This window comes from Sturnira hondurensis, unplaced genomic scaffold, assembly GCF_014824575.4.
Source record: "Sturnira hondurensis isolate 20B ecotype Veracruz unplaced genomic scaffold, ASM1482457v3 Scaffold0001872, whole genome shotgun sequence".
In the NCBI taxonomy this organism is placed as follows: Eukaryota; Metazoa; Chordata; class Mammalia; order Chiroptera; family Phyllostomidae; genus Sturnira; species Sturnira hondurensis.
The window spans coordinates 20,945,196-20,964,720 of NW_028074503.1; the positions used below are offsets into that span (position 1 = coordinate 20,945,196).

The following is a 19,525-nucleotide window of genomic DNA, read 5'->3' on the forward strand; positions in this document are numbered from 1 at the left end:
AATAGATTATTCATGATCAACGGAACACTAGCAGCGTACCTCGACAGTGGGTGCGGTTTTGTCGTGCCCAGATGCTCCCCTGGCTTGGTTTGTTCTGTGGAAAATGAGTGCCCTGGCTTCTCCTCATTGCTGATTTAGAAGCAACACAGAGGCGATTTCTTGGTTCAAGTCATACACGCTGTCTGCCATGCTGCTTGCAGCTCAACATGGCTGTTCCGATATCACCATCTTGGAATTTCTTGAAGGGCCGCCGAAAGTATTACCTACAATTAAGATGCAATTCACAGTCCAAACTAGGACAATTTTGAAAACGAAAAAGGATGTTATTAATAGTAATATGTAAATTGAGAGGGTTCCAGGCAAGGCAGGTCAGAACCTTCAAAAATTAACATGGCCTTTGTCCAGCTGGCTGGGTTGCTTTTATTGGGTTGGCCAAAAAGTCACTTGCATTTTTTCTGTACGATGGCTCGAGTAGTGCTTAGTTGTCTTTAACTTCATCCAAAACAATTTTGTTAGATTGTATTGTGACGGCTGTCATATTAGTGTGCATTTTTAAAAAACTTATCAAAAATGGTGAACTTTTGTGCAGCCATTTTTATATTAATATTGACGATGGAAGAAACTACACAACACTTCCAGTGTATTATGCTTTATTTCAAGAAAAGTAAAAATGCAACTGAAGTACAAAAAAAGATTTGTGCAGTATATGGAGAAGGTACTATGACTGATCAAATGTGTGAAAAGTGGTTTGCAAAGTTTCTTAATACTATTGATATTTTGGCCACATAATTCTTTGCTGTGGGGCTGTCTTATGCATTGGGAGATATTTAGCAGCATCCCTGGCCTCTACCCACTAGAAGCCAATAGCAGAAGGTAGACAACATGCTCAAAATAACCAAATCAAAAAAGTCATCGGTGAAAATGAAAAATATCTCTTATTCTATGGAAAAAAATGTAACAGACTTTTTGAGAGAAAAGTAAATGTAACAGAAAAATGTAAAAGACTTACATTACATCAGGCTGTATGAGAATCAGCTTCTAACCTGACTACCACTCACTATATATGGTTTTAAATGAAACACTGGCCCTCTGCCTTCCCTCAATTTCAGGCAACTTTGGGCTGTCCATAGTCTTCCTCGGAAAAGCTTTCCTGGTGCCTCCAATCGTGAATGCTCATGCCTTCATCTAACTCCCACCATATCACTTACACCTCTGTTAATGCACATCTCACTGGCGTGAGCATCTTCATCTATGTATTTATTTTCAAATCCACTCCGTGAAGAAAATGCAAACTCTCTAAGGAAAGAAAAACACTGTGCTTGCTGGTGTTTAGTTCTCCCCAAATTTCTACTTTGGTGTCTTACTCATACTAGGTACCACATTTTGCTGTGTATAATGAGCATGTTTTTGCTGAAACTTTTGAGGGAAAAGTAAGGATGTGCATTATACATGGATAATACCTGAAATAGCTTGGAGCTGTTCTTGTGTTTTGTAATTATTTGTTACATAAAATTTCTTGCACCATATGTTCAAACATAAATGCTAAAATTCATGTATAATACAAAATAACAAGTATCTAAATATAAATAAATAAATAATTGAATTAAAAATATAAAACAAACAAATTTTTCTTCTGAAACTTTGGGCCGAAAACGTGGGTGTGCATTATACATGGCAAAATACAGCATAGTGAACATTTACTGAATAGATTATATAGTTGGGAAAGCCCATCCCCGGGAGAGAGGGTAAAATTTCAGTTCAGGATCACTGACCAGAACCCCAAACTGAGCAGATGGGCCTGTGGAATGGACACGGGCAAAGGAAGGTGCAGTCAACACGTGACCCTTCCAAGAGACCTTCAGATCTACCATGAAAATCACTTTAGAGTAGGATTATTCACAAACCAATCAACAAGTCTCAAAGTCAGAGCAGGGTCTTATTGGCCCTCAAGACTCATGTTCAACCTTTGTCCTCTGAGCTCTTAATCTAGAATGTTCTCCATCATGTGCTCTCTGTAAAGCAAGGATAAAACCTACCAAAGCGTATATAGGTTAAGAGACAACTAAGCTTGCCCAGATGACTGGTGGACATCTGCAAATCCTATGTCTTCGTCTGTGTGAATCCCACCTACCTCATGTTGCACCTCTTCTCTGAAGACATCTCCTGACCACCTCGCTGACCATTTAAAAATCCACATTGTCCATACCACTCGTTTCGACCCTTTACGTCCTTGGGTTGCACTACTTTATGCACATTAACCTCTGGCTGTCTAGGAAAGGGTGTTGCGGTCTCCTTTTCCTACCTTACCCCACAGTGCTGGGCACATAGTAAATGCTCGGCAGCTGGAGAAAGCAGAACCAGATCTCACCCGGTTTTTCCTTAACCCTTCCCTCCCCTGTCTGTCTGTCTGCAACCTCACTCACTTCCTGGAATCCCATTGGAAGAGTATTGTCACTTATCAAAAATTATGACCCTATTAAAAAGGAAAGGAAGTGATGTGAGGTCAAAGGTAAAGGACCTGAGTGGCATTTGAGAAAGTAAACACAATGAATCAAACTTCATGTTTAATAATAGCCAACACAACTGGGCTGAAACTTGTGGGCTTATAAATTGATTTGTCTTCAGGCCCCTTTACAGAGCTGTTTCTAGGCGACCGACAGGTTGACTGTATATCATGTGTGCTCTGGCCTCATGCTGTGGCAGCCTGCTCCTGACCTCTTAATCAAGCAGAGTGCTGGGGCACAGAGAGGAGATACACGATCACTTATGGAAACACCCCGCTGGCGTCGGTCCCACACACCATCTGCCTGTCTCACTATGGTCAGACTGACTGGCTGCTAATGCCCCCTTCTCCTGTGAGCCATTTATATATTTCCCCAGCTTTTTTTTTAAAGTGGAGAACAAATAGCATTATTGGACATGCTCGGCTTGGCTGCAGCTGTGAGTCACAAAGTTGGAAATCACTCCAAGACGGAGTCAGAGAGCACGTGCTCTGCTGGTTGGGGAAGAGGCCCAAACTGCTGATCTAGGCTCATCTGATCTTTGATGTTTTATTTTTCTATAAACTCGTCATGGCCTTGTTAGGAAACATCTTACTTTTGTGCATTTTCCCATCCTTTTTGTGTTTCCAAAGGAAAGGGGTCTCTGCTTTAGTCGTAACCCAGGGTCAACATTGTTGTTTGGCCTTGTCAGGAGATAATCAGTGTGGAGACAATACAACTTGAAGATCATATGCAGCTGGTCTCAGCAGGGATGGGAGAGGGGTAATAGAGATTTGACATAATTCTGCTTGCTCTTTACTACTTACCAAAGTCAATAAGGGATCAGAAATACAGAGTAGTGAACAGAAACAGATGAACCAGGGGTGGGACCGTTACCCATCATCATTGTTCCATTCAACTAGGATTGCATGAGTACCATGGGAGGAGAGCATCATGTCCTCTAAACAGAAAATACATAGTCCCTACATTGGCAAGATGATGAACTGGTAGTCAGTAAATCATCCAATCAAGTCAATATTGACTGTATCCTCAATGGCACCTTAGTTTGAGGTCCTCCAGAAGCCAACCCTGAGATAAAGGTGTGAATGCAAAGCATTAAGCTGGGAATTGCAGGAACACACAGGAGAGAAAAGGCAGTGATTAAAGGTTGCATCATTCATTTAGGCACATACTACTGTGGGCCATTGGAGCCTAACTCTTGAGGAAACTCTAGGAAATGGTACAAAAGAACCATGTCAAGGGGTGAGGATGCTGAAGTATTGATACACCCACTTCCAAGAGTCAAAGTTTTGAGGGATGCTAATAAGGGTGATCATTCTTTGACATTCTGACCTGCCAAATACATGAAAAGCAAGCTTTCTCCTATTGAGGGTGAAGGAGAGAGATCCTTCAGGCACAGAAATGCATATTCTGGCCATTGTAAGTTAGATGGAGGCCAGTGAAAGAAAGGTCAATGGAGTATGGGCAGGTCTCTGAAAGTACCTGCTACAAAGCCAATCTCTAAGTGAGGGGGTTTTGGGGAAGCAAAAAGTTGAAGATACACTCTCTGAGTTCTTCATGCAATNGGGCCATTGGAGCCTAACTCTTGAGGTACCTCTAGGAAATGGTACAAAAAACCATGTCAAGGGGTGAGGATGCTGAAGTATTGATACACCCACTTCCAAGAGTCAAAGTTTTGAGGGATGCTAATAAGGGTGATCATTCTTTGACACTCTGACCTGCCAAATACATGAAAAGCAAGCTTTCTCCTATTGAGGGTGAAGGAGAGAGATCCTTCAGGCACAGAAATGCATATTCTGGCCATTGTAAGTTAGATGGAGGCCAGTGAAAGAAAGGTCAATGGAGTATGGGCAGGTCTCTGAAAGTACCTGCTACAAAGCCAATCTCTAAGTGAGGGGGTTCTGGGGAAGCAAAAAGTTGAAGATACACTCTCTGAGTTCTTCATGCAATCAGTTTGAAAGGATAAAACTACTAGAAAGCAATCTAGTAATCAAGTACTAAGAGCCATGGTGAAAACTGAGAGCAATAGAAGTTCAGGAGAAGGAACAATAACTACCCAACCATTGGGAAAATTCCATGGAAAAATCTAAGGATTAAATTAGGATTTGAAGAACAGGTAGGATTTGGACTACAGAAAGGAAGGGAAGAAGGGTTGAAATAAAATGTATTTACTGCCCAAATTGGACATGAAAGTCAATTTGTTTTTATTTTTAGTATAAATTTTTTATCTTTAGAATTAGCCCGCTGGACTCAGTTTAGATGATTTCAAACTGATCAGGATGTGACCTTGGCCACATCAATGTCATAAAGCTTCCTCACGGCCTGTTTGATCTCATGCTTGTTGGCCTTGACACCCACAATGAACACAAGTGTATGGTTGTCTTCACTCTTCTTCAAGGCTGAGCTTGGTAGTCAGGGGGAACTTGATGATGGCGCAGTGTTCAAGCTTGTTTCTCCTGGGGGCATTCTTCCAAAGATCTTTAGGCTGCCTTTGGAGCCACAGTGTCTTAGGCCTCCGGAAGGTGAGCAACATGCAGAACATCTTTTGTGTGTGTGTGTGGACACCTTTTAGCACTGCTTTCTTTGCCTTCAAAGCCTTTGCCTTGGCTTCAGCTTTGGGAGGGGCAGGGGCTTCCTTCTCCACTTTGGGCACCATCTTCACGAAAAGGACTCATGAAAGTCAATTTGAAAAATAGATAAATAACCAGACTGAGGTCAGTGAATGCTTCCTTCCTATTCATGTTCACAAAGTCACCTTAGAGGTAGTGTTCCTATATCCACAATTACACTCCAATAAACCATTTTTGCTGAAGTTTCTTGGCCTCTCAATTCAATAGTCAGAAATTTAGATCAGATGACTCCTAAGCNGGCGCAGTGTTCAAGCTTGTTTCTCCTGGGGGCATTCTTCCAAAGATCTTTAGGCTGCCTTTGGATCCACAGTGTCTTAGGCCTCTGGAAGGTGGGCAACATGCAGAACATCTTTTTTGTGTGTCTGTGGACACCTTTTAGCACTGCTTTCTTTGCCTTCAAAGCCTTTGCCTTGGCTTCAGCTTTGGGAGGGGCAGGGGCTTCCTTCTTCACTTTGGGCACCATCTTCACAAAAAGGACTCATGGAAGTCAATTTGAAAAATAGATAAATAACCAGACTGAGGTCAGTGAATGCTTCCTTCCTATTCATGTTCACAAAGTCACCTTAGAGGTAGTGTTCCTATATCCACAATTACACTCCAATAAACCATTTTTGCTGAAGTTTCTTGGCCTCTCAATTCAATAGTCAGAAATTTAGATCAGATGACTCCTAAGCTTCTTTCCTATCAGAGATTTTAAAGATCATGAGTCATCAATAAAGTACTCAATGAATCAAATACAGTCTATGTTGAAAGATCATTTTGCTGGTTACATGAATAATTACCTCCTCATTTACCTATTTGCTCATTAAGCAAGTCAAACCTCAGTTAAATAAATAAATAAATGGTTGTACACATGTATACACACACATATATGGTACACATATATATGCGGCATACATATACACACATATATATGCACACATGTGTGTGTGGTGTGCACATATGTGTGGTATACATGTATACACGTGTATGTGTGTGTGTCCCCTCTTCCCCAACATAAAAGGAAGGCAGCTGTAGAGATATCCCTGGCACCACATGTAAAAGGTGTCCTTGGCTACTTGTTGCCCATTGATGGGAAGCAAGACAGTGCTTGGGTCTGGCTGAGAGTTTAGACTCAGAGAAACCTGGGTTTGAATCCCAGGCCTGCCATTTACCAGCTTTGTGAATTTGGGCAACCTGTTCCCTCTAGGCCTCAGTTTGTTTATCTCTAAATTGTAGGTAAAATCGTCTACTGTTTATATCAGGATAAAGTTAAAAGAGGTAGTACCTGTAAAGGTTGTAGCCGAGGGTCTGAGACACTAACAGTCCAGTCTATGTATGATGATGATGAAAAACAAATGCATTAGAGAAAGACACCAAGTACATTTTTATAATCATCGAAGGGTCCATGCCCTTCTTTTGGTTTCAATACTTCTTTATTGTTTGATTTTACATACTACATACTAAACCCACCATAGTAGTCCACACCATGTGTTAATGAGATGGGAATTTGGTATTTCTGGCTCAGTACCTTGCATCTTAGTGCATACATGCATTTTAAGTCAAGACAATACAACAGAAAAGGTACCAAAGTTTAAGATAATGATATAGAAATAAGGGGTTTTTTTTTAAATTGGTATGAATGTCATGTATTGATTTTTTTTCTTACATTTTTCTCTTCAGCACCACAAACTAGAAAAACACCATACTGCTTTGTGAGTGTTGTTCCCTGGACAACTGCTCTATGGTGCTGGCAGCAGGGTCACAAGCCAAGGCCATGAGGAGCTAAGAGTCTGACAAGACAAGGGCAAGGTCAGACATGTGAAAAATGGCTACAGGGCAAGGAGTAAGAGCTATGAAGCTAGCTAAGGTCTGGGATGGGTCTGAGGAATTCTTCCAGCAGCATTCAACATCATCAGAGATCAGGTCTCAAATGAAGGGCAGCATCTTTCTCCTGTGCAATGGTCAAGAGAAGTCCTCTGCAGCAATTGCTTGGAAGGCAACCCAGCCCAGGGTGATGGTGTACTTATGGGCCAAACCTGGACGGCTCAAAGAGAAAATGGAAGAATTATTAATCACTAGACTAAGACATGGGTGCAGCCAGGACTGGCCCAAGTAAACAAGGACCTACAGTCTCCTACAGTGGGGATTATTTTCCTATTCACTTGGAATCAGATCCCTCTAGTTCAGTCCCAAGTTCTAAGTTTCCACCAGCTGTCCCAAAAGCTCCCTCTCACCCTGTTTTCTTCTCTTTGGGGATGGATGTCAAGAGCTCTTCCCTGACTCTGGACACGCCCATTACTCTTCAGCAATCCCATATCAGGCTGGGCCTAAGCATTGCCTCAAGCCCAACATTTAAGAAGATGATGAAAGGCTTAGAATACAAGACAAATCATACTTAAATGCAACATTCTCACAATCAAAATTAATGCAAAAATATCAATATGAGCAATGTATCAAAACTTTAAATAAAGACTGGTCCATGGCAGTGCTGTGCTAAGCTACACTGGAGCCTGAAACAGAAGTAAAAACAGTAACACTGATCTCGTCTTTAGTTAAGATCTTGATGTTTCACTCATTATGGATTTTTATACTAATTTTCATTTTAAAAACATTGCATTAAAATTCTATTTATCTTGATGACTGAGGTTTTGGCACCTCCTTCGATTTTGTGCCTGAGGCTAGTACCTCACGTGCCTCACCCTAATACTGGCCCTGAAATCTGCATACATCATAGTAGCTGCCACTCAATGGGTACTTGGTGGGACCCTGATCTTGCGCTGTTTTCCTTGTTTAATGCATCTGCTACCCAGGTAAACAGTCCATCACAGACACTCGGCCTTCAGGATGCTCCCTTACTACAGCCTGCCTTCTTAATCATCCAAAATTCCCAAGTTTCACCTTCTTGCAGAATCAAAAAAGCCTGAAGCTGAAAAGACCCGCAGAAACATTCCAATCCTCAGCTTTCTTTTTTTATGTTGAATCTTAATGATACTAGTGTAGTCAAGTGAGGTCCAAGGTCACACAGCTGCTAGGGAATAGCATCCATTCATCCATTAACTCACCGAATATTTAGTGAGCATCTATTCTGTCCCTCTATTGTACATATTGAGAATCAAGTAGGGAACAAAAGAGACAATGTCCTTGCTGTCATGGAACTTCCATGCTAGTGGGGGAAGGCAATTAGCGAATACTGACATATATACACATACATACATCACACAAGGATGAGAACTGTGGAAAAAATAAATCAGGGGGGTGGGGAAAAGAGTGATGGAGTGAGATACAGGGGTTTTAGTAGATAGTTGATGGTCATGTAAGGGATTTCTGATACGGTGGCTTTGAGCAAACAACTAAATAAAGTGAAGGAAAGAGGAAGCTAGGTGGATGAGATACGGGTGGTGGGAGCTAGTTTCAGGTAAGGTTTCCCCACACTGGCACTAGTGACATTTAGGACTGGAAAATTCTTTAAAGTGTGTGTGTGAGAGAGAGAGAGAACATTAACCTGTGCATGATCGGATGTTTAGCAGCGTCCTTGGTCTCTATCTACTTGATACCAGTAGTACCCCTTCAGAGTTGTAATAACCAAAACATCCCCAGTTATTACCAAATGTCCCGTGGTAGGTAAAATTATCCCAGGTAGGACCTCAGGTCTAGGCCCAGTAAGAGGCAAGTGGCAAGGCCTCTTTACAAGGCTTTGAGTAAGTCAGACTTCCAAAAGCACCATCTACAGCCCATCATTTCTAACCAGGCCTGAGCACACACCACCTACAGAGTCAGCATCACAGACACACTGCTGTCTCTGATTCATGCCATCCAGGCCATTGGCTTCCTTTCACCCGCAAAGACCAAAAGCTCCCTGAGGCCCAGTGTGCAGACTGCGCTCCTCTGTGTCCCACAAAGGCCTGGGTTCTGTGTACGGTGGCTGTGTGTCTGCACACTCCCATCTGCTGCTCCCTGGTGGAGTCACTGTCCACAGACTTGGGGCAGGGGGTCAGCTCTGGAGAACACTGTGTCCCCGAGGTGCATCCAGCCCAGTCTCCTGCGAGTTGCCCTCTCCAGATATTTAAAGGTGTGCAGCTTTCACAAAGGGACAGCATGTGATGAAAGTTCACCTTCCACTCAATTAACCTTGAGAGAGAAGGGTTGTTGTTTTTTTTTTTCTTTTCTTCCCCAAGAGACTTTTTTTTTTTTGATGACCTTTTTGAAGCATCTTATTTTCTGGGCAAGAAGCCAAATGATACACTCGCTTCCCAGCTGCAGGGCTGTTGCAGATTTTCAAAGCTGAGGTAAAGACAGCCTTGGAATAAATGCAAGGTGGGCAGTGGGGTTGGGAGAATGTGAGGAAGTGCCTTATTATTTCAGCCAAGACGTGCCTGAAGGGATGGAGCCTTCATGGAGCCCGAGCCTGCAGGACTCATGAGATGCAGGGACCTGGAGACAGGGCTTCCAGGCACTCCCCCCAATTAGGGAGCACACATGAATACAAATTTTAAAAAATCAATTCTACTTTGGGTAAAAGTTGAATATTAATAAGTCATAACAAAGCATTTCTTGCACAGTACTTTGCAATAACCAAAGAGGTTTTTTATCCCACATATTTCATATTTGCAAGCCTCAGATTCAGCTATCAAGTAAAATTGGTTGTTATTTAAAACTGGATCAGTAGGATAAAATAAATTGCAGTAGTCCTTATTCCACGGATTTGCTGGACAATAGTACCCAAATGCCTCACTACACCATCCGAGATGCAGCATCATTAATGGTGGATTACAAAAGAACAACAGGGGCCTCCTCTCTCCCTGCCCCCATGCGGGGCCTCCAAAGTCAACTTCATACACATGCAGAGTGGAAAAGAAAAGAAAGCACCAGCTCGTTCCATTTCCTCATGGGGCTTCACCACTGGCAACTCTGGGGGCAAAGGGAGTTTAATGAAAGTGGCCTGGTTTGCCTCTGAGGCCCAGAGGTTGTTGGGAAGCTTCTAGAATCCTAGGAGCATTCGGTGAAAACAGGAGACTAGAGAGAATCACTGGGTGGCAGCTTGCTCCTGGGGACCAGGAAATTGTGATTGACAGAAGAGGCACGTGGTCAAGAGCACAGTCTGGGGAGCTGGATTGCCAGGGTTCCAGCTCTGGCTTTGATACTTCCCATCTGTGTGACCTTGGCCAAGTCTCTTTCCTTCACTCTGCCTCCATTTTCCCATCTGTAAGGTGGAGGTAGTGAAAGTAGCTACTTCCTGGGTGGTGGGAGGAGGAGGATTGTCCTGGATTCCCATGTTATCCAATGGGGAGCTGAGGATTAGGAATTGAAAGCCCCCAGGAGAGGTGGCAGGGGAGCTGAGGACAAGCGTGTACAAGCTCCCCTGAGAGAACGGGGTTGAGAAACATGCTAAGGAGTTAATGCAGCATTTGGGGTTTGCTCTGGGTGTGAGGAAGCTCTAGAGAGCCTACTCTGGGGACTTAAGGCTTCAGCCGTAAAAGGAGATGTCTGCAGAAGAAATCCTGGCCTGGGGGAGGCTCTACTGCCCTATCCTCTGCCCTCCTACAGTCCCCTGGTGAAGCCTTCAGGCTGGGGACTGAGCAGCCCAGAGGAGCTTTCTGGAACAAATCTGCCGCAACAGGCACTAATGTAAAAGCATCTCTTAAGTCCCAGTTTCGATCATTAGTCTCCATTTGCTGTCATAGGATGAAGGACCAGTGATTTGTGTTCCATGAAATGTTCTTCCCGGAACATTAGGAAAGGGGAATTGGCATCATAGCAAAACCCAGGGTGGCCTGCGGCTTCTGGGTAGGGAACCACAGTCAGGGGGTGACTCTGAGGAAGAGAGAAGCCCTTCCCTTTGGACTGCGGCAGCGCCCCCCCCACCACCACCACCAAATCTCTTCATTTCCCTCCCCAACAAAATGGCTGTCTTCTCTTCCTGGTATTGTGTTTGAAATGATTAACTAGCCATGCTCTGAATTCAACCACACCTCAGCCGGTCCCACATGGGGGGATTAAGTTAGAACTGGAAGAAAGCTTACAATATTTCTAGGCCAGCCTCCTTTTTTTGGTGGAATAATAAGCTGCAACGCAGAGAGATTTTTAACTTGCCCAAGAGCACCTGTACATGCCACAGGACAGTCTCTGAGCCCAGCGCCCTCGCAAGCTTGCGGAGGTGTGACAGCAGCATCAGGGTAAAGTTATGTCACCAGAAATCTGGGTGGTGAGTGAAAGGACACTGTCTCATGACCTTGCATAGTTCTGGTAAAATTCGAAAACCTACAAAACATTCAGTGCAAGTGAAGATGCTGTGCTACAGAAAACTATACCTTGGGGTACATACGACAGTAAAACAGGACACATGGGATGAGGTGCTCTCCATATAGTGGAGGAAGAACCGAGATGGGAGGGCCATCCACGGCCCCTGGTTCTGGACACGGGTTGATTTTTGGAGAGCTCTCAGTTTGTCAGTGCAGCAGGTCAGCTAAGTGATTCTATAAGAGTGATCAGCAAACTCCACCCAGCAGTGAACGGAGTACCAGCTCGGTGGGAGGAGCTAGCCTGCCATTCACCTCCCTAGGGCAGCCCTCTCCCAAGCTCCACAGGGAAGTGGTGCCAGTGACCACACATTCTCTGAGCACCGTCCACACCTTCACAGGACTTCAGTGTATTTGACTTCCAGGGGCTCTAGAGAGGGGTAAACGCTCTGCCCTCATGATGTCTTCACCTCTCTTCTTCGGAGAGATTTTATTTTTCTTTTGGGGAACTTCCCACATGGCCACACAGAGGACCATCTTGTGATACCCAGTGTGTCGTCTCCACCTCAATCAAGCTGTGTGACTTTGTGTGTCACCTCCCACCTGGGCCTCCTGTCCCTCAACTGAGAAAACAGGGAGGTGAGTGGCTGAACTGGAAGCACGTGGAGGGCCAGGACCACAACTTGCAACATTCTATTCCCGGGAGCCTCACCCTGCACTTGGTAGAAGGCTGCCCAGAAAACATGCAGGAATCAAGGAATGCACAGTCCCTTCCAGTTCTGATATTTGGGGACTAGATTTGGAAGCTAGAAGCTCTCACACCATGACCTCTCTCATTTCAGGGGGTGGCTTTGATCATGACTTTTAGGGAAAAGCTCCCCACTAGAAGGACTATGAAGGTGTGGTAAAGACCTCCCCTGCCTCAGCTATAAGATTACTGAACTTGGAGAATTCAGCAGAGACCTGGAGATGGTTGCATTCAGCCCCCAGCATCTTTAGCGTCCCCTTACTGTGTCTCTTTCCTCTCACCCTCAGCTGTTTCCCATTGGCCCCAGTGCCCTCCTGTGCTCACACCCAAGTCTACCATATCTGGTCACTAGTTCAGGGCTCTGTATTCTATATTCTTCCAACTTCCTTTAATACCCAAAACTGTTCTGATAGAGCCATTGGGTTCTGAAGGATTGGGAGGCCATGTGCACGAAGACATCAGTGATCTATTACCTTCTCAACCATATTCTCATCAGACAGGAAATAATGTTTCCTTAACCCAGTGATGATGTCCACACAGCGCATTTCAGGCAGCCATCAGAGACAAGCACACAGGAGAAGGGCATGGCTGAGAATCCTCTGTGAGGGCACCCTGCAAACCACACACTGACTCTTCACCTGTTCTCCCCACCACGGCCTCCATGCTGTACCCCCCAACTGAAGTCTTTCTGTTGGGGTATTGAACCCAGCTGTTCATATCAGGGTTGCTCACTCCACCTCAGGGTAAGGCCAGCCCAGAATTTGTGATTCAGGGACCTTCCTGACTCTCCCTAAAACCCCCACACAATAAAATTTTCCCTTGAGAAAGTTCCAACTTAGGGGAAAATAGAACTGGAAAGTCTAGGCTATTAAAAAAAAAAGCTAAGAAAGCCTTAAGGAAGTTGATGCAAACCAACAACTGAGATTATACATGAATAAAGAAAATATTAATAACATTTTACATGTCTTAAACTAGTAATAATGGTTACCAATGAGTTCTGTGCTATTAATTGCATTTACCATCCCTCCCTCCCGAGAAACTTCCCTCCCTGCAGCTTTAATGAAATACTTGTAAATTCATTTTGCTTTGTTGCAGAAAACACTCACTCTAAGAAGCATTTGGAATGTGTGGGATTGATCCTTGGGTGTCTTTAAGATTTTATTGTCTCCTGTCTCCTGGGTCTCACTGTGTGACTTGGGAGCTGGAGAGAGAAAAGGCTTTGGCTCACTTTTATTTCATTTATTTGGAGGCCAAATGAATGTTTCTCAAACCTTTTCCTATAGTGTCAAGGCTCTAGGCACCTGCCTTGATCCTTCCTAGCAGATTTCACCTCCTGCCTTCCTCACAGGGGCATCCAAGTCCTCCATTATTTCCCCCATCCATCTTTTCTGGCCCCAAAAGCACACCCCTCTCTTCCACTCACGTTGCCCTTATTTTCTATTTCCTGCTCCACCCTTCCCAAGTTGTTCTGTTTCTTATTATTCCCAGCACTGACAACCTGCTGGTCCCAGTGGCTCATGGTTGCTGAGCAAATGTGCAGAGGTAAATCGGAATTGGCTAGAAGTTTTTATTGCTTGGGGGAAATTTCACTGGGAGGGGATTACTGTGGCCACTTCTCAGAGATGCTTTTTTGCATTAAGGGACATTGGAGAATGTGAGAGTGAATCTGGGTGACAGGGTCATCTCCAGGAGTCGCCTAGCTTGGCGGTAATTGAGCAATTTATAATGAGGATTGTATTTCTCCTTCTCCCTCCCTGCTAGGAGCAGTATTTTCAGCCATCCTTTGGTGGCACTGGACTAATCCTTCTTTTTTTTTTTTTTGAGGACCTAGTCTAATGTGTTTTTGACCGTGGGACCTATCCCTCAACTCTGCTAGGAAGCCTCACACAGATATTCGAGATCAAAGTGTCTCAAGTAATGTTGGCCCTGTGAACAGGCAGTTCTGAAGCAAAACCCCCGTTTGTGGGCAGAGCCGGCCTCACGTTTAGGCAAAGCCCACCATTGCCTGAGTAACAACACGCAGGGCAACAGAAAGGCCTCCCAATTCTACATGAACTCATCTCTCTCACAAGTGCCTAAAATGACCTCATGTGAGATAAAGAGTGTACTTAGGTTAGCAGCATTTATTCATCTTTGGCATTTCCTAAGAGACAAGAGGAATTGTGATCCATCGGTGCTTCGTAATTGCTATGAATTAATGCTAGATTGTTCCCTCTCTGGGACAGTGTGCAGGCACATGGGACACTGGGACCACTGCAGGTGAGACTTAAAAAGAAAACCGGGGGGATGCAGAAGGTGAAGGAGAAAGGGCTGGAAACGAACCGCCCAATTTCCCCAGACTCTCGTCTTACCTGCAAGACTCGGCTCTCTCAAAGCACCGAAAACATCGAGTTACCGTTAAAAGAGTGACAAACCCCAAGCAAAACAAATCAATGTTTCTGTTTTCATAAATCCGTAGAAAACAACATTTCTTTTTCCCTCTTCAGCAGTTTCAAGCACAGGGCAAATATTTTCACACTACCCCATAAATCTGGAGTCTGTTGAACTACGGGGAATTTCCTATTCAGCCGTCCCCTATAATCGCGTCGAAAGGGAAAATAAAACCTCACCAAAGCCACAGACTTTTAGAGTCCACGGACTCACTGGAACAGGTCCTGGCGTCCATGGAGTCCTCGGCAGGTCTCATCCTGCATTCTGAGCAGACGAGGGTCTGGCAGGCCACCGAGCTGGGCAGTCAATTCCCTAGTTTTAGGGCTCCCTCATGAAACCGCCTTGCAGGAGACATGAATCGCCTAGTAGAGCCTGAGGGCTGGAGATGGACAGTTTGAAACGGAGTCAAGGGAGAGGATGGTCAGGGAGGTTGTTCTGCCTCAGTGGCTGTTCCGGGTAATTGGAATGTATCACTTTAAGGACTGGGAGCATTCTGGAGTTTTAATTATTTAGTAGGAAAGCTTTGGAAATGGTAGCATGTGCTTTCTTGAGAGCAGTGTGGTGGAAAAGCTTTGGAAGCAGGTGGCTTAACATTTGAATCCCAATCCTACACTTAAAATGTGAATAAGCCTGAATTCAACACCTGCTTCCCCACCCGGCAGCCCTGTAGCCTTGGCCTCCCTGAGCCTCCGTTAGGGAAGCAGCCAGCAATGACGGGCCTGACTCTGCAGGGCGGCAGTGAGGACTCAGGGAGACAGTGCAAGCAAAGACCCCAACTGTGTCTGGTGCAGTGTAGATGCTCAACAAATGGCAGCTTTTATTGTTAAAGGGGAATTGTATTGTTAAAGGCCATGGGGAACAACCACGGCCATTCGATCTGCAACTTTACACTTGACCCAAAGGCAAGGCCATGATTTGGTCATGGTCAGGTTTGTAGAATGTTCTATGACCCTCTTTGACTGCTTGTTTCTATTTCCTCTGGGCTTTTCTGCATGGGACTGAGGTGGCACCACAGGGCATGTCAGTAAATCCCTATTATGAAGCTGGTGGCTAGCAAATCACTAAACCCCAGGTCATGAAGGTGCCCGAGGGAGAGGATGTGGGACGTAGCACCATGCTCTCAGCAGGTCCAGGGCACCCTGGCATGTCATGGACACATGACACGCATCCAGCCCTCAGCCGAAGGCTGTTGACCGTGAGTAAACACATCATGACTGGGTTTTGCTTCAGGATTGATGAAAAGAGCCTCCATGCACAGCACTAGATGAAAAGGCTCAAATCAGCATAAAGGAATCAGCCCTGCCCGCCCTTTTCTCAGTATTTCTGATTACCACGATGCCTCGTGACATTAGCGGACTGGCTGAAAGGACATAATTTTAAATAAATGAGCTACAAAAAAGCATTGGAACTCTAAGACCTAGCAACCCAGTGACCTGGGCAGAAAGTCACATGTTCTCCTGGAAGATGAGTTGTCTCACCATGCCTACCCAGCAGGGGTAGTGGGGTGCACTTTATCAGTGGCTTAAAAACCTGAGTTCCTGCCTGGCCCATCCTACCAACCCATGGGCTAACTTGGAGTAATTTTGTCAGCTTCTCAGGACCTCAGAATTCCCAGCTCCAAAATGAAGGGCTGGGTTTAAATCACCTCACAGGTCCCGTTCAGCTCTAAAACCCTATTAACTTCTGAGTGACAGAGAGTGTTAGGTCACAGCTGTGACTCAGTTTACCAAACTGCACAGCATTCTATAAATGTAAGGTCAGTTCCCAGCCTAGAGATACCAGGTACAGTGTCAATTTTCAGTAGAGTTGTGTGGGTGAATTAGCTATAATATTTTAAGTAAGGTAGTTTTAAATGTTACCTTTTTAAAAAGGAAAAAATTTTAAATTTGGAGGGATGCAACACTAAGGGGTGTGTGTGTGTGTGTGTGTGTGTGTTGGCGGTGCTGTGTGCAGTTTACAATTTCTATTTTTGGCTGCTCATTCCTCACCTCTGTGAAATGCTAGAAAGTCTGGAGGGACATTTGCAAGTCTGCCCAATGTCAATTCCACTCGTAACACAGTCCATCTTTTTTGAAGTGTGTGTGACCTTTGCAGGTTGTCACATCCTGGGCACGGCACCAAACCATCCTCCAAGGGGGCTGGCGTGAAGGAGCAGGCCCTGAGCCACGGGGCGGTGTGCTCGGCAGTTTCCGGGCCCCATGCCAACCTCCAGATAATGGCCAGCAGTGGGAGAGAGGTGGTCGAGGTTGGCGGAGCCTATGTCTGACAGATAGACCGTCCCCTGTTCACTGCTGCAGCATCACGGCCATGAGAAGGAATGCTGGGAGCCAAAATGCATTAGGAGGTGGGGAGAAGGCAGAGGACAGGAGGAGAGAAGGGAGAATCAGATGAGGGAGACAGGCAGACACAGACAATGAAGGGGCAGCTAGAGAAACAACAGAAAACAAAGAGGTAGGGATCACAGAGCAAAAGAAAGAGAAAAAAAGACAACCCAGTTCGTGGACCGGGACAGAGGGCAGAGAGCCAGAAACATAGAAATGGGAACACAAAAGGAGAGGAAAAGACCGTGTGTTCTCTGTCCTTGAGCTTTGGCCATCGTTGACCTCAGGAGCTATTTGGAGTGTGGCAAGAGAAACAGCAGCTTCCAGACGCTGCTGCATGTGTGTGCAGAGGGGAAAACAGAAGAAAGCACCCAAACCAGGTCCATTTCCTCACGGGCCTCATTGTCAGCCACCCTGGTGGCAAAGGACGTTTAATGAAATCAGTCAGGCTTAGCCCACACCCTGGTTTTGTCCCATCTCTTTCAGGCTCAGGCAGGGCAGTGAATGGGTGGTAAGTCCAAGGTGGGGCTGACCTTTCCTTCCCTCCTCTGCTGGCGCAGACGCTGGGCCAGCCTTGGTGAGGGGTGGACTCCAATGGCTGCTTGGCTGACTAGGGTGAGAGGTTGACCCTTGAAGGGGTTAGGTGTGTGGGAAGCCACAGGCGAGGTATGAAATGCAGGTAATTGTCAGGTTGTAAATGTCAGAAGCCTCCATGGATGGGAAACAGGAAGAAAAATGTCCTCTCGGCTGTCTAGGTACCTAAGACCTATGAATAACAGCCACTGACAACGGTACCAAGCACCTAATTTAGTGCCAGGAATTCGGCTAAGTGAGCCCTTAGCATAAGCCATGTGTTTTACCAGCCATACCCCGACGAAGCCTAGAGTTTGTTAGCCCCACTTTGCAGAGAAGCCACGCAAGCGGCTTCCACGGGCTTGTCACAATTGGGCCAGAGTTTGCTGTTTGGCACTCATGCAGACAGAGCCTTGTACCACGTGATGATATTCGCCAGACTTCCACTTTATGTGAGACTCTACTAAGGCCTGGTTACTGGAAAGTGTGGTGGTGGGTGGTGGAGAAGAGGGAGACAGAAGGAAAAGATAATGAACAAAGACAAAAAGAGACGGGAGCGCTACACCCAGGGAGCCTGGAGCTATTACTAGGGGAGAGATGGCATGTACCTCTCACTAGCACTGTGGTGAAAGGTGAAGGCCGAAGGCTGAAAGGTGTACGCTGATGAGGGCCCAGCAGAGTGTGAGATCCATTCTGGATGGGAGGGACAGGCCCACCACATGGCATAAGTTCAAAATGTGAAGTTGTGAAGGACAGGGAGAAAGTGCCTTCCAGAGGGATGGAATTGCCTGAGCAAAGTCACGGAGGCTGCAGAAATAGGCCATAGTCAGGTTCTACTTCATACTAGGAGTTTCTTTGACCAGGTAGGGAGCCATAAGAGACAAAGCTAGACTTTGAGGTTGAGGTTGGACTGAGGAGAGGGTTAAATTCAGGATGTAGTGGGGGCAGTGACTGAAGACTTCTGAGCAAAAAAAAGATAGGCACTTCAGCCCTCTGCAGGGTGCTGTGAATGAATGAACGGTGACACTCACGGATTCTTTCATTCAACAAATACCCATCATGCTCCCACTCTGTGCCTGGCCCTATCCAGACAGATGGCACAGCAGCAAACAAAGCAGGCAGAGTTCCCTGCCTCTTGGAGCTCTAATTCTTGCAGGGACACACGCATTTTGTGCCTTATCTACCAGTGATGAGACCGTGTCCATCTGGAAGGGACATTTAGGGTTCAAGAACAAGCAAGAATCAACCCCCAATGAGCCCCCAGTACAACTATGTAAAAACACCTGGTCTTGGGCAGCTGAGGGACAGTACAGGGGCATCTGGGACCTGTGACGGGAGAAGTCACAGACCAAATGGCTATATTAGCAGGGACTCACTTGGTTGTAATGACCACATTAAACTGGCTTAAGCAATAAAGGGTGATTTATAGGCATATGTAGCCAAACTCCTGGAAAACCAGGGATGGGACCTGGCCTCACGAGTAACTAGAACTGGGGATTTGCATACCATCCATCCCTCAATCCTCATTTACGTTTTTCTGTGGATGCTATCTCATTTCCTCAAATCGGCTGTTGCAGAGGATTTACCATCAGCCCCTAAGCTTCCTTTCCTGACAGTTTAATAGCCAGATGGGAAAGTTGGCCCTCTCTTCCCCCTGCTTTTTTTTTTAAAAGATTTTATTTATTTATTTATCTTTAGAGGGGAAGGAGAGAGGGAGAGAAGCATCAATGTATGGTTGCCTTTTGTGCGTCCCCTGCTGGGAGTTGGCCTGCAGGGAACCCGCCTGCAACCCAGGCATGTGCCCTGACTGGGAATCGAACCGCGATCCTCTGGTTCGCAGGCCCGCGCTCAATCCACTGAGCTACACCAGCCAGGGCTCCCTGCTTTTTGAAACTCCTAGGAAATGACTCCAGCTGGCTGAGCTTGGAAAATATGCCCACTACCCCTTGGGCCATTCGGATAGCCAAGGAGGTGAGTTTCTACACTGCACCCAGGCTGGGTTACCGATTTCCGTCTATGGCTATTAGACACAGGGCGGAGGGATGATAAATAACTGCCACTAGGATTGAGACAACTTAAAACCCACCTTAATGGACAGTTACGC

General features: G+C 45.6%; 1 protein-coding gene and 1 pseudogene across 1 annotated transcript in view; one reads left to right on the forward strand and one right to left on the reverse strand.

Moving 5' to 3' along the window:
- The window catches only part of SLC14A2 (solute carrier family 14 member 2), a 402,581-nt gene that overhangs the window by 202,211 nt on the left and 180,845 nt on the right, over positions 1-19,525 (forward strand). The window lies entirely within an intron of this gene.
- Positions 4,776-5,157, reverse strand: LOC118980153 (60S ribosomal protein L23a-like; annotated as a pseudogene).